The sequence below is a fragment of the Humulus lupulus genome, chromosome 3 (assembly GCF_963169125.1).
Source record: "Humulus lupulus chromosome 3, drHumLupu1.1, whole genome shotgun sequence".
Classification (NCBI taxonomy): Eukaryota; Viridiplantae; Streptophyta; class Magnoliopsida; order Rosales; family Cannabaceae; genus Humulus; species Humulus lupulus.
Genome location: NC_084795.1, coordinates 281,796,079 through 281,812,561, shown reverse-complemented (window position 1 = coordinate 281,812,561; position 16,483 = coordinate 281,796,079). Strand labels below are relative to the sequence as shown.

Genomic DNA, 16,483 nt, shown 5'->3' with positions numbered 1-16,483 from the left:
GCAAACTTACATTTCACATTGTTTGTATCTAGTGTAGTGTGTAGATAACAGAAATTTTTTGTTTTAATGGTTTTTTATTTTTTTCCGCTAAATTTAACAAAATATTCTTATATTTAACATAATATTCTTATATATAACAGTAGATTGTAAATATGACTTAAAATTAAATAAATAAATAGTTAAAAAAAAAATTAAAATAAGATATTTTTGAGATATTTTACATTGATAATTATTTAAAAATAATAAAATCATACATTTTTTAACTTAAATAAAATTTAATTAAACTTAATATAATATTAAACATATAATATATAATATTTTGTTGTCAATACCAAATTTAAAAACTAGAACAAACATAAAATTAAACAAAAATTAATTAATTAATTAATTAAAATATATAGGATATTTTTAAGATATTTTATGATAATTTAAATAATTAAATCATATTTATTTAAAAATAATAAATGCATACATATTATTTTTTTTATCTTATAAATTTGTGAGATATTTTGTTTTTTATCAGGTGATTTGAATTCTTTTTCTTCATCAAATTCACCAAAGAATATTACGAGATACATTAGAAACTAAAAATAGTTGATGTACATATACCACTATACAATATGACTTGTTCTATTCTTATTTTATTTTTATTATTAATTTCTTTTTAAATATTATTGTATTATATATATCATGTAGCTATGTAAATATATATATCAATGTTATATTTAAATATCATATATGTAGATATTATTGATATAAATATTTATATATACTATAGAATTATAATTCATTATATTATATATATATTTAAAAAATAATAATCAACTAGACTTTATTAAAATTAATGTGCATTGGTTATTGTTTCTAGCTAATATATATATAAATAAAGGTAATTATTCTTAATTATGTAATCTTACTTTGTCCAACATGCAAAGTTATTATCAACTTTAATCATGGGATAGTACTTTTATTAAAATATTATATAGATAATTTACACCATTTCAATCTACATAGAATCACGTGTATCACATAGTCATATGTATCAAAATATTATATAGATAATTGATAAGTCTTTTTGATATTATTAGTTCCTTTTTAAATAAATTAATGTGTGCCACATTGTATAATATTTTGGTATACATTTCAAAGAGTGTATACACCTACATAAAAAAAATGTAGAAAGTTTTGGAACAATATTATCTCAATTGTGATTGGCATAAAAATCATCTTTTTTTTCTTTCTGTTATACTAACTTAAAACAAATTACATAACAATCACTACATAACGAAATTAGTGAAAAAGAAAAAGTTAATTTAATTTAGGTTTGATTCTATTTGTTTTTCTTTTATAACACTTGTTAATAATCTTGAGTTTTTTTTTTTTTTTAAATCCCTTCAAAAAGAAAAAAAAAATATGGTAACCAATAATTGGATCAATATGTGACATTTTTTTTTATAAATTACACAAAGTGTCCAGTTTTAAAGGTAACAAGGAAAAAGCTGAAGAAGACAAGGATAGGTATGGCAAACATAACATGTGCTTATATATACATATTTTTTTTTCTTTTTGAAGGGATTTAAAAAAAAAAAAAAACTCAAGATTATTGACAAGTGTTATAAAAGAAAAACAAATAGAATCAAACCTAAATTAAATTAACTTTTTCTTTTTCACTAATTTCGTTATGTAGTGATTGTTATGTAATTTGTTTTAAGTTAGTATAACAGAAAGAAAAAAAAGATGATTTTTATGCCAATCACAATTGAGATAATATTGTTCCAAAACTTTCTACATTTTTTTTATGTAGGTGTATACACTCTTTGAAATGTATACCAAAATATTATACAATGTGGCACACATTAATTTATTTAAAAAGGAACTAATAATATCAAAAAGACTTATCAATTATCTATATAATATTTTGATACATATGACTATGTGATACACGTGATTCTATGTAGATTGAAATGGTGTAAATTATCTATATAATATTTTAATAAAAGTACTATCCCATGATTAAAGTTGATAATAACTTTGCATGTTGGACAAAGTAAGATTACATAATTAAGAATAATTACCTTTATTTATATATATATTAGCTAGAAACAATAACCAATGCACATTAATTTTAATAAAATCTAGTTGATTATTATTTTTTAAATATATATATATATATAGGGAACGACTATAACACATCACTTTTTTTGCAACACCGATATATCTTTTTTTTATTTCGGCACCTGGATAGATATAATCCCAATTTTTTTTTTATATAACGGTGTACATTATAGGTATTTAGAATATCCTGCAAATTTTCAAGAAATTCTGAATAGTTTACGAAGCCGAAAACAGAGTTCAAACTGTCAAATTTTACACGCGTACACAAAAAAACAAGCACATGTGCAAATGACAGTTTAAACCCTGTTTCGGTACCATAATTTATTCAGAATTTCATGAAAATTTGTAAGATATTCTAGATAGCTATAATGTACACCATCATATAAAAAAATTTGGTATTATAATTATTCAGGTGCCGGAATAGAAAAAAAATGTACTGATGTTGCAAAAAAATGGATGCATTATAGTCGCTCCCTATATATATATATATATATATATATATATTTAAGTCTTATGACTGTTACTCCACCGCAGACAACTTTCTCCCTTAAAGATATATATACATATGTATCCTCACTAACTATATTGATGTTAATATATGATGGCAACTACAAAAATCTCATAAACTTCTTCATGAAGCTAAACATGAAAATTCATTTTCTCCTAAGTCTGCTTCATATATTCTACAGGTGTCAATAAACTACTTACTGGGAAATTTGGGAAAAGAATATGGAAAAACAGTTGGAGTGGTTGACCTTGGAGGTGGATCAGTTCAAATGGCTTATGCTATCTCTGAAGAAGCTTCTGCAAATGCACCAAATCCAATATATGGAGATGAAACATATGTGAAGGAGACCTTTCTCAAAGACTCAAAATATTATCTCTATGTTCATAGGTTTTCATTATTACTCTTTCTTTTCACTTAATACATTAATTATAGAACTTTATGCAGCATAGGCCACACTAATATATATGACATGTTGATTTTATTTGTGTACAGTTATTTAGGTTATGGTTTGCTAGCTGCTAGAGCAGGACTCTTAAATGTCACAGGAGATTCTGGAAGCCCTTGCATTCTGGGTGACTATAAGGGTAAGTAATAAATAAGGTGATGTTTGGTTAGAGGTAATGGAATCGAATGAAATAGAAATGAATCAATTTTCATTCTATTCTTTTGTTTTGTTTTGTTGGATTTTAGACTATTGTAATGTCACTCCAACAGAATGACTTTTCCATCATTCTGGTGGAATAACTATTATTCCATTTGAAAAATTGGAGGAAAGATTACATTCAATTCTTATTCATTTTCTCATTCTCATTCTTACTATTTCATTTTCATTCCCTCCAACCAAACGTCACATAAGAAAATAACTACTGCAACTTGTAATATTTTCCTGATCAAATTATAAGATCATTATGTCTCTTAATTCTTGAATTTTCTACCTTATCTTGAATTTTCTTTCAGGGTCTTATACATATAGTGGAGTAACTTATAATGCAAAAGCCTCTCGTAGAGGCTCAAGCATCAATAAGTGTAGGAATGTAGCTGACAAGGCTCTTGGAATATCAAAGACATGTTCATACTTGAACTGCACATTTTCTGGGATATGGAATGGAGGAGGAGGACTTGGAGAGAGTAATCTTTATGTTGGTTCTTCTTCTTTGACAGAGCAGCTCAGGTATTGTATTGCTTAATCAAGATTAAGGAGTTCGAAATTTGTTGTTGTTATGTGATTGAATGGTTGCACTAATTAACCACATAATTCAGGTTGGTTTCATTAATGGGAGTGACAATGTTGCCAAAGCTTACCCTGCACAGTTTAAAAAAGCAGCTACTCTTGCTTGCCGAACTAAACTCAAAGACGCGAAATCTGTCTTTCCAGGTGTAGACGAATCCGATTTACCATACATTTGCTTGGACCTTGTTTACCAGTATTCCTTGCTTGTTGATGGTTTTGGTAAGTTTCACTTCCATACCTAGTTTTAAAAGTTCTTTATTGAAGCACAACATATTGAAAGTTTTTGTTGTTTGTGATTTTCTAAATAGGTTTGGACCCTTCTCAAGAGATTACTTTGATGAAGAAAATTAAATATCAGGATGGCTGGGCTGAAGCACAATGGCCTCTAGGCAGTGCCATAGAAGTGGTCTCATCATCATCGTCGTCATCATCATTATTAAAAGCTATATAGATATGCAAAAGTTGGCCTCTGAATTTTGGTATCATATTCATGCATAGCAGCATTTGGATTTGTTAACTAAAGACTGCCTATTGTAAGTCTATATATATCCTGCACAATATAATAAAGAGTGACACCACACAAAGTGACACTTTATAATTGGTTAGCAATACCTCATAATTCTTATTAAATTCAAATATGCGGGACCCGATATTGAATTGCACCAATAGCGATACGCCACCTCCTTGTGGTATTGGGCAACACTGGTACCCCTTAGCAATTCTCTATGATAAAATTTCCCTCTTGGTTTTAATCTCCAACTTTTTTGGAGTATTTTGTATAATTGACTTTAATGGAAATATTTATTAACAATCGATCTTAAGATAACCCTAAAGAGACCCTAAATTTACATGTGTTTGCTATTTTAAAACTTTTTAAATGGAGACAGCTTAGCAAATTATCCCATTGAGACTCAATCAAGTCGACTTTGTTTTGAGATAAAAAAAATCATATGATTTATGGTCCAACAAGCTAAGCTTATTTGATTGTATAAGTATTATTATTATATTATCTTTATAATATAAAATGTTACAAATCATTTGTTAGAAAATAGAAATCATTTAATCAAGTAGAGTAATGTTATATTATTTATGTTATAAATAATATAATGTTGATTAAATGAGTGTGACAAATAAAATGAGTGTGACAAAATATTATTTTGTCAATTTGTAACATACAAAAGGAATTGGTTACTAATTTGTATCTCCCAAAATATCAGCTTAATTAATATGTAAATGAATTTAAATATTCTTGATTTAATTTTTATGTGCTATAATGTTTTGTAGTTGTTAGAAATTTTATTTTGACAATCAATAAGGAATGGATGTTACAAAATTGTATGGGAGAAGATTTGAGATGTTTTAGCAGCTTGTAACCAAACCTGTTACTTGGGGTTCCAAATTATTAGCCTAATAGTTTCAGTTTTGAAGCATCTTTTTTATGCTTTGTATTTTAAACATAGTGTTGTAATTTTTTTTTTTTTTTTTTGTAACAATCACCTTGTCCTATTGTATTTGTTGTCTAGAATTATAATAATGGCTTTTATTATATTCCAATGAAATATAGTATTTGACTAAGAATATATTTGTTTATTTGACTACATAGGTTATTTGCTTAGTTTTGTATTCAGATTTGTTGCACAATATGATTTTTTTTTAAATAAGGATTTTATTAGCAAATATCCTTCAACATTACATCAAGCAAAGGAGGAGAGAAATCACCACTCCTGATAACACGATCAACTACCAAACGGGATGCTCTTGCGAGGGCATGAGCAACACAGTTTGCAGATCGTTTAATAAATGAAATAGAAATAAGCGTATCCTTCCATAAACTCTTACAATCAGAAATAATACTCCCAAAGTAAGAGTCCATTGCGACTGAACTTCGAAGAGCTTGAATCACAGTAAGGCAATCAGTCTCAATAATAACTTGATTCCATGCTTTCCTTTTAATCCAGCTCAATGCTTCCTTTACCCCAATAGCTTCAGCCATTTCAGGGGTCGTCTCCCCTTGCTTACAACATGTAATGGCCTCTATGGCATGCCCCTGATCATTGCGTGCAACACAAGCAAAGCTAAAATTTCCTTCATCCGGAAACAAAGCGGCATCAACATTGACTTTAATCACACCTTCTGCTGACTTTGTCTACTTTTCTGCCCCATCATCTTTAGTCAAGAAAGCAGCAGTAGGAACCTCCAACTTATCTTGAGCTTTAGTCCATTGAAACAGTGTATTCTTAGCCAAATTGCACACACTCACCACTCTCGCTTGCTTAGCCTTCCACACGCTGTCATTCCGCACGCGCCAAAGTGCCCAACATATCATAGCAATGACCTTCAACTGATCCCCATCATGAGACTGAAAGGCAGACGTCAGCCATGCTGCAAAAGTACCCTCCACATGAGTGTTGACTCCAATACCTGTGCGGTTCCAACTGGCCCTAGCTATAGGGCACTCCACTAAACAGTGAGATATGGACTCACGATCATTGTTGCACAGAGGGCAAGTGGCATCAATATCCACATGTTTTAGGCGCAACTGAGCTTTTAATATATGATTTTAATATAAGCATGGCTTAAGTTTGCACACTTCACCAAAATAATTTTCAAGTATTCTTAAAAATGACTTTTTTACAAGAGAAATCTATTATTGGAAACAAATTTTTATGATATTATATTTCAGTTAAACCACATGTTTTTGTGTTTATTAACTTGATTATGCATGCCTAAAACATAAGTTTAAAAATGTATATTAAAATATAAGAGGAAAGATTGTTTTGAGATTTGTAAAATATAATGGTTAAGTAGTCTTACATAAGGTGGTGTAAAATACTTAACGATTTTACTTAAGTTGAAGTAATATTACGAGATTTTGTTGTAAACATATATAAATTCATTTTTGAGGGTCTAAAGTGATACAAAGAGATTTTCAAGCATCCCCTGGAAGTTTGAAGTCATTTGGAGGTGTTTTTGGAGACCTTAAGCAGTGGGATGGTGACATGTTACTTGTGGCAGTTAAAAGTTTTAATGGCTACAATAGGAAACATGTCGCCACATATAGGTGGCGACATGTCACCTAGTACAGAGAAATTAATGTGCATTTTGGCTCAAAAAATATGTGATTAAAAGGTGTTATCCTATTGGTTATTTCTAATGATGGTAACTACACTATAACACGGATCATTTAGAGTTGTGAAACATTGATCACACTCTTCAACTCTCTCTAACCCCTTTCTGTCTGTAGATTTCTAAGAACACTTATTTTTTAAGAAACTAACACAGAATTACTTGACATGTGTGGGTTTTAAATGCTTGTTAAATCTCACTTCTCTTTCCATCTTGGTGAAGCTTCAAGAATTTTTGGGAAGGCTTGGAATAAAGATTTTGGATAACGATACTCCTTGTGTATAAGTCTTTTGATGTTCTCCCAAGTTTAAAGACTCAATTGTTCAATTCAAAAGTTGTATCTCTCTAAACCTCTAACTCTATGAGATAGACAATTTTGATTTTGTTTTTTAGTTTCTCATATTTTGTGATTTTATCTTTAATATAGTTTTATTATATTTTATATGAGGATTTCATTTATCAATAAGGTGTAATTTCACTCTCTACTTTAAATCATTTTCTAGATTTTGCTTTAATTTTTGAATTTTCAAGATTTGCTTTTATACTATGCATGTGATTCTTAATTAGTCTCAAGGGTTTGTTTATTCAGTTTATTCCTATTATTCACTGTTAATCTAGAGTGTGTAAGCCATAAATTCCCAACATGCACTTCCAGGAGGGATTGGTTGAAAACATTGTATATAAATATATTTTAAAGTGTTATATAAACATATTAAAACTATTCTACATAAATGTGACTATAACTTTGTATGCATATGAGATGATCAATAAGTTACATATTAAAATTATTAACAACATATTAAAATAATAATCCTTAATTAAAATGTATGTGATCTAGATCCTGATATAGATATATATATATATATATTAGTGGATGTGTTTTATATAATATAATTATATAAGATGAGCTCCGATATGGATTAAACTCTGTATAAAATAATGTTTACCATAAAAAGTTATAATTATATCAATAGATGATCATATGCAAATCAATTCGAATCCTTAGTGATCATGAATTCTTTTTTATGTCAACTGGATCTTTTGATACACTTATTAGAGTTTTACAAGGACTTTTTTTTTTTAGATTTATAGATATAGATGGTTGGGGACATAATTTATAATACAAGCTTTCTTTTATGAAGATTGAATAGTAATTCCTCTAAGTTCTAAATGATTTTGAGTTCAAATTTATGAACGTGTCGTAAATTAGTCATTCACTAGTGGTCGGTCCTTAATGATAAAGATCTAATATTAAAATGGTAAAACAATAATTTTATGTGGAGGAAACAATTTAGAATGAAAAGTAATTTTGAATATATAACGAGGATGTAAACAAAATATACAAATATATTTAATGTGTTTGGTGAAGATGTGGGACCAAACAATAAGACACATATTATAAATTTAATAATTAAATATATATAACGAGTGTTTATATGGTAGGAGCGTAAAAAATAAGTGTACTTGTCTACTTTTTTTTTGTGTATTATGTTTGTGTTTACACGAGAGTTTGTGTATTTACAACATTTTTTAAATTTTTATAAAATTTTTAATAATTTATTGTGCTGAAAAAAAAAATTAATCACAAGTATAATAACTTATTTAAATTTTATTTTCGACAATATAAATTATTTATAATTTTCTAAAAATAATAATTTTTTTTACCAAACATTATTCACGGTCTAAAATAAGAATAAGGTACATCGGCCAGTGATCCTCTTTTGGGTGTCCATCCTACCCCAAAAATTTACTATATATGTAATACCATGATGTATAATCTATTATTTTGAATTAATTCAAATTTTTTTTTCAAAAACAAAATATATTTGCCTAGGGGTAGCTGGAGAGGTACAATTTAAATTCACACATGCTAAACTCGTTTCCTATTAACACATATTTTTAGAAAATAATAAATAAATAAATAGATAATGAATAAAAAGATAAGGAATAAGAAAAACTCCATAACCAAGTGAGCTCACACAGAGAGCTTTGTTGAACCAGAAGAAGAAGAAGAAGAAGAGTAGTCAAAATGAAGAAGAAGATAGCGAGTTTGGTCCTTCTCTTCGTGCCTCTGGCTCTACTACTACTCCTTCACGTGAACCCACCTCGCTCTTCTCTCAATCTCCACACCATTAAACCTCACCGAAAGCTTTCTGGTCATCACACCAGTACCAGTACCAGTACCAGTACCAGAACCAGAACCAGTACCAGCACCAGTACCAGTACCACGACTCTTCTCTTAACTTCTTCTTCTTCCAATTCTTCGACCTATTACGCCGTTATATTCGACGCCGGTAGCTCTGGTAGCCGTGTCCACGTCTACGATTTCGACTCCAACCTTGACCTTCTTCCCTTTTCAAACGAAGTCGAGATTTCCAAACAAGTAGCAAACTCATTTTTTTAATCTCTTTTACTATACAACTACTTAGTACACTTCTGTATATATAATGTTTGTGTATATATATATGTATATGTATGTATATGTGTATATGCAGGTAAGACCAGGATTAAGTTCATATGCTAGTAATGTCACTGCTGCAGCAGAATCTCTGACTGATCCAACTAGCAGAGGATGCAGTTCCTCAAGATCTGCATTCCTCAACACCAGTTAGGGTTGGGGTGAGTTCATACTTCATATATATGTGACCAATCCACACTTAAAAAAAAAATAGTATTTTATTTAATTAATTAAAAATTTTAAAATTAAACATATAATCTATTTGGTAACTCTATTTTTATTTTTATTTTTTTAATTTTAATTAAAATTTATTAAATTTTGAAAATAGAATTTTTTCACTTTTAAAATTTTTTTAAACAGTTTTCAATTTTTTTTTTTATTTTCTTCCTCAAATTAACACTTTATATTGTTAACAAAAAAATAAGTTATCAAACGCGTTTATTATTTTTTGTTTTTAAAAACAAAAAACAAAAATAGTTACCAAACATATTTTTATTTTTTAAAAATAAAAAAATAAAAATAAAATTATATTTCTATTTTTGTGTTTAAAAAATTCAAAAACAAAAATTTTACCAAACGGACCCTTAGAGTCAAGAAATTTCAAATAATTTAATGGGTAAAAAAGAAAGTTAAAATAATTTATAAGTCTGAATCTTATTATTGATATTGTAATTTATTTAAAATTTTTAAAATATTTATTGAATATTTGAAATAACTACAACATATATATAATATAAAATATTTTTTTAGATTATGTTTATCTGTGCAGAAAATAAAAAGTAAGCGGAAAAATGTTGTCATTAAAAAATTAGCATATATACATAATAGATTTGTCTCTTTCGTTTGTTGAATGAAGACAAAAATGTTAGTTAATGACAATATTTTAGTTAGGCTATCTTCAATCTATAATATTATACAAACACTAAAATTAAGAAATCTTTGTTTTATATATATTTTTTATTCTAACCATTGATACTAGAATTTACACCAAAAAATATATTTTTTATTATTATATTAATTTTTAAAACATATGAATTTATATTTTTTTGGACCTTGTGTTTTTTTTATTACCTGTTTGGACCTTGTGTTTTAACGAATTACTTTTTGGACCCTATATTTTGTAAAATGGTTAAAATAGAACCCTAAACCCGATTTTGGTCAATGTTTTCTCAACTAAAATCACAAATAATTTACCAAACTAACAATTCAGAATAAAAATAAAATCATTCTGCTTAAAAACTATGTAGTTATGTTTAATTTTTTCTTCATCAAAATTGAGTTTAGGGTTCTATTTTAACTATTTTACAAATCATAGGGTCCAAAAAATAATTTATCAAAACACAAAGTCCAAACAAGTAATAAAAAAAAACAAAAGATCCAAAAATGTATATTCCATTATAATATATATATACATTTAACAAATTTTATTAGTATTATATTTAAAAAGTAAAATCATATATTAAATAATTTTTTGCCGTCATAGTGGCACCTCAAATTTAATGTTATCCAGTTTTATTGGAGTTCGCCCTTAAAATAAAATAAAATAAAAAAATGGAAAAGAATGCATTTTTAGTACTAATATATTTACTTAAATGAAACAGTAATTATTTAATGACAGTGAGTAGTTTTGTCATACATTTTTTTTTTTTTTGCTTTTTTTTCTTTTCTAAAATGACCAAATGCAGGCAACTGCTGGTTTGAGATTATTGTCAGGGAATACATCAGAAGAAATTTTGGAAGCAGTAAGTAGTTTTCTGATCCTTGTTCTTATATAATTGTAATGTTTATATAAATATATATATAGATTGCTTTTATTATATAATGGGTTTATATTTTTTGGACCATGTATTTTTTTTTATTTTTTGTTTGGACCCTGTGTTTTGACAAATTACTTTTTGGATTCTATGTTTTGTAAAATGATTAAAATAGAACCCTATACCCGATTTTGGTCAATGTTTTCTCAACTAAAATTACAAATAATTTACTAAACTAACAATTCAGAACAAAAATAAAATCATTCTACTTAAAAACAGTGTTGTTATATTCAATTTTTTCTTTATCAAAATTGAGTTTAGGGTTCTATTTTAACTATTTTACAATAAATATGGTCCAAAAAATAATTTGTCAAAACACAAGGTCCAAAAAAGTATAAACACTTATATTATTATAAATTGAAGAGTTTGATAATTTTTGTGTGTTAAAAAATTTAGGTTAGGAATCTGATCAAAGAAAATAGTGCCTTCAAACTTGATGCAGTTGCTGTTCTTGATGGATTTCAAGAAGGATCTTATTTGTGGGTATGTTCTTATTATATAATTAATTATACTCACTTTTATATATTAATATTACATCTATGGCTTAATTTGATATTTCTTTGCATTATTGGATTTTTTTACTTGTAATTACCTTTAACTTTTTATTTTATTTTTGTGGGGATTCATTTATGTCCCTCTCCCAAGATAAGATAAGAAAGGAATGAGAAAGATGATGAAAAAAATGTAGAAAGATTTATATGTTGTTTATTAGTGAGAGTAATTTAGTAATTTACTAAAATAATTTTAGAAATTTTTTAATGGGTCCCACTCCATGTTATTTTCCTCAATTTTCTCATTCATTCATTCATTTTTCTCTTTTATCAAACACATTTATTTTAATTTTCTCTCCATCCACTTTAGTTTTATTTCAATTTTTCACTATAAATAACATAGTGTTAAAAGTTCATATTTTAAACTTATTAGCCATTAAAGGGCAATAATATGTTAAAAATAAATATTGACAATGGACCATGAAATTGTAATAAAATGAATATACCACTAACTAATAAAAATTTAAAATATCACTTTAGCAAAATAGTTAAAAAAAATTATATATCTAATCAGTCTTCTCAATATGCTATCAATACTATTCTGTTGAATATAATAGAGAATGTTATTATATATAAATAATCGATTGGTGTAGACTATTTCCCAAAATATCTTTAAAAAGAGAGTAATTTACAAAACATCTCATATTTATTTGTAAATCAACACACAAAAAAGTTATCTTTTAGCTATAATATTTTAGTTGCAATATAAATTTTTTCATATTGTAATTTTAATTCTAACCTATTATATATATTGATAAAATTTGTTATGATTAAAAATACATTTAGTCACAACAAATTATAATTTTTTTGTAACTAATATTTTTAGCCATAATATAAATATAACATTTTTTTTTTGTAACGGTCAAATAAATTTATAATGATGGTAGATAATGGTTTATTTTTAAAAATAATCCTCCCTTACCTGTTGGTTTAAACTATACTTAACAAATTAAAAGCATATAATTTAGAGGCATGGTGCAAAATGACCCTTAATGATTTGTGAAAGTGAGTAAATGTTCATATTTTTAATTTTGTAGTAAAATAGCCTAATTATCTCATTAATATCACATATTACCAAATATGTCCTTTAACAAATTACTATTTTATTCTAAATATTTTAATATTATGGTATATGTATATTAGTTTTGTTTAATTAGTTTTTATTTTAAAGTTATTTTAATTTTTTTTTCGTTTTTTATGGATTGTTGAATGATATACCATACCACAAAATATATATACTGAGTTGAAAAATAATATACTATCAAAAACATACATAATTATTACTCAAAAATATATATACTATGTTAACAAAGTTATATACTACCATTAAAAATGTATATACCATGATACAAAATTATATACTACCACTATGTATAATAAAATAGAAACTAAATATCAAAAAAAAAAATATATATATATATACCATATCACAAAAAACATATGCACTAATTAGAAAATAATATACCAACAACCTATAAAAATCTTAAAAAATCAATATAACTTTAAAATAAAAACTAATTAAACAAAACTAATATACATATATCACTATATTAAAGTCATACAGTCCTAAATAAATAAATAAATTATAAAAAATAGCATTTTAGGTAATCAACAATGTAAATGGGTTATTTCTCTACAATTTTAAAAATGAGGACATTAGCTTCTTGATGCATTTATTTTAGGCCATTTACTATAATTTCTCTATAATTTAACTTATTTTTAGTAATCCCTGTTCAAAATATTATAAGCCCATAAATATATACTAAATTTTATACACTAACTATTTTTTTAAAAAGTTTTTTTATAGTGATTTTTTGGATTTTAAATTCATATGAATTAATAAGTTTTAGATTATCTTTTATTTTATTATAATAAATTAAATTTGAAACTCAACCTTCAATATTTTTTTCCCACGTAATTATTTAAAATAGAAAAAAATATATATTTATTTCAAACAAATATATATACTTCAATAATATTTATCACATTTTTTTTCTATAAAAATAGTTCTATTGAATATAAGTATATATATATATATTTAAGTCACTATGCCTTGTAACTCCACTACCTAATGTACATACAAATTACACACTAAATTATAATGATTTGTTAAAAAAAAATATGTCATTTAACATATGTGTCCTCACTAACTATGTGTTTAATTTTCTTCAAAAAAGCTAAGCAAGAAAATGCATTTTCTCCTAATTCTACTTCATATATTTTACAGGTGTCAATAAACTACTTACTTGGAAATTTGGGGAATGAATATGGAAATACAGTTGGAGTGATTGACCTTGGAGGTGGATCAGTTCAAATGTCTTATGCTGTCTCTGAAGAAGCTTATGCAAATGCACCAAATCCAACAGATGGAGATGAAACATATGTGAAGGAGACCTTTCTCAAAGGCTCAAAATATTATCTCTATGCTCACAGGTTTTCATTCTTTCTTTTCACTTGAAAGATTTCCTTGTTTTGCATTACTGTCATAGAATTTTAAGCAGCCTAGCTAGGCTCTAGACTAACATGGCATGTTGTTCTCATTTACAGTTTCTTAGGTTATGGTTTGCTAGCTGCTAGAGCAAAGCTTTTGAATGTCACTGGTGATTCTGGAAGCCCTTGCATTTTGGATGGCTATAATGGTATGTTATGTTGAGCTTCTTAATGTCTATCCCTTGCTCATCTTATGCTATACAAATCATACTTTGTATTTTAAAAGATTAGAATTGCCTTGATATCCTTATTTGGGTGTTTGCATTAAATGCTTTTCTAGATTATAAAATTGTTTTGAAAATTGATGATGATGCATCCATCCAGGTATAAGACATAAAATAACAATAGAGACATTATAGTATGGAACTGTTAGAGAAAATATCTCATATCGGAAGTGGGTGGGTATACTCAATAATTTATAAGAGCATGAGTTACTCCACTCATCACCAAATGATTTTGAGATGGAATCTTATGCTTCTTACTATACACCATATTCTACTTCGAGATCACTTTTCAACATTCTAACATGGTATCATGAGTCAAAGAAAACTCTAACGAACAAACACGATCCAAATCCAAAACTGGTCCAAAAAGATAGCAAAAGAAAACCCTTGTGATTCGGGGATAGTGAGCCAAAAAAACCCAAAGAGTCACCTTACGATCAAGCCATTCAAGATTGGTGCGCAAAAATATCCACCATCTTGAGGGGATGTTAGAGAAAATATCCCTCATCGAAAGTGTGTAGGTATATTCTACAATTTATAAGAGCATGTGTTACTCCACTCATCACCAATTATTTTTTAGATGTAACCTTATGCTTTTCACCATGCACCATATTCTACTTCTAGATCACTTTTTAACATTCTAACAGAAACCACTAACAAATTATCTTGAATTGATTATAAGATGACAATATCTTTGTTGATGCTGTTTTTCGTCAGTTGAAAATTATCAATAAAAACTGAATGTTTAAGATTTTTTTTTCTTATCTTGAATTTTCATTCAGGGACTTATACATATAGCAAAGTGACTTATAATGCAACAGCATCTGGCTCAAGCATTGACGAGTGCAGAAATGTGGCTGACAAGACTCTTAGAATATCAGATTCTTGTTCATACTCGAACTGCACATTTGCTGGGATTTGGAATGGAGGTGGAGGAGATGGAGTGAGTGATCTTTATGTTGGTTCTTCCTTCTTCCACAAGGCAAATCAGGTATGTTTGTTCATGACATTTTGTGTTAATTGCTTATTCAAGATTAAGGAGCTCAAAATTTGTTGTTATGTAGTGATTGAATGGTTGGACTAATTAACCACATAATTCAGGTTGGTTTCATTAATGGGAGTGACAACGTTGCCAAAGCTTACCCTGCACAGTTTAAAGAAGCAGCTACTCTTGCTTGCCAAACCAAACTCGAAGACGCGAAATCTGTATTTCCAAATGTAATTGATTTGCCATACATTTGCATGGACCTTGTTTACCAGTATTCCTTGCTTGTTGATGGTTTTGGTAAGTTTCACTTCCATATTTAGTTTTTAAAAAGTTCTTTATTGAAGCACTACACATTGAAGTTTTTGTTGTTTATGGTTTTCTAAATAGGTTTGGACCCTTCTCAAGAGATTACTTTGATGAAGAAAATTAAATATCAAGATGGCTGGGTTGATGCACAATGGGCTCTAGGCAGTGCCATAGAAGTGGTCTCGTCATCATTATCATCATCATCGAGTGCTAAAGTTTGATGTTTAGCAGTCCATTTGGGCTTGTCAACTAGAGACTAAGTTTGATGTTTAAGAGTACATTTGGCTTTGTCAACAAGAGACTAAGTTTGATGTTTAAGAGTACACTTGGCTTTGTCAACTAGAGACTAAGTTTGATGCTTAATAGTACATTTGGATTTGTTAACTAGAGACTGCCTATTGTAACTGTCTACTACTTCCAACTGGTTCTTTGTTCTCTTCTTCTTCATCATCAAAATAGAAAGTAATTTATTAGGGTCATGATTCTCACCCATGAAACAGAATAAACATGAGAAAGCACAAAATTAACCCAAATAAGAACAAAACTAATAAATATAAACCAAATTGCAAAGATGATATTTTGCAACAACTCCAAAATGTTGTTGTCAAATTTCTAATGATGTACAACTGTACACAATCAAATAAGTAATATAGAATAAGTTATTGTCTTCAA

General features: G+C 27.5%; 2 pseudogenes; both read left to right on the top strand.

Annotated features, from left to right (window-relative positions):
- The first annotated feature begins 2,628 nt into the window (after positions 1 to 2,628).
- On the top strand, positions 2,629 to 4,305 carry LOC133825803 (apyrase 2-like; annotated as a pseudogene).
- Positions 4,306 to 8,923: 4,618 nt separating this feature from the next.
- Positions 8,924 to 16,258, top strand: LOC133821703 (apyrase 1-like; annotated as a pseudogene).
- The last annotated feature ends 225 nt before the right edge of the window (positions 16,259 to 16,483 follow it).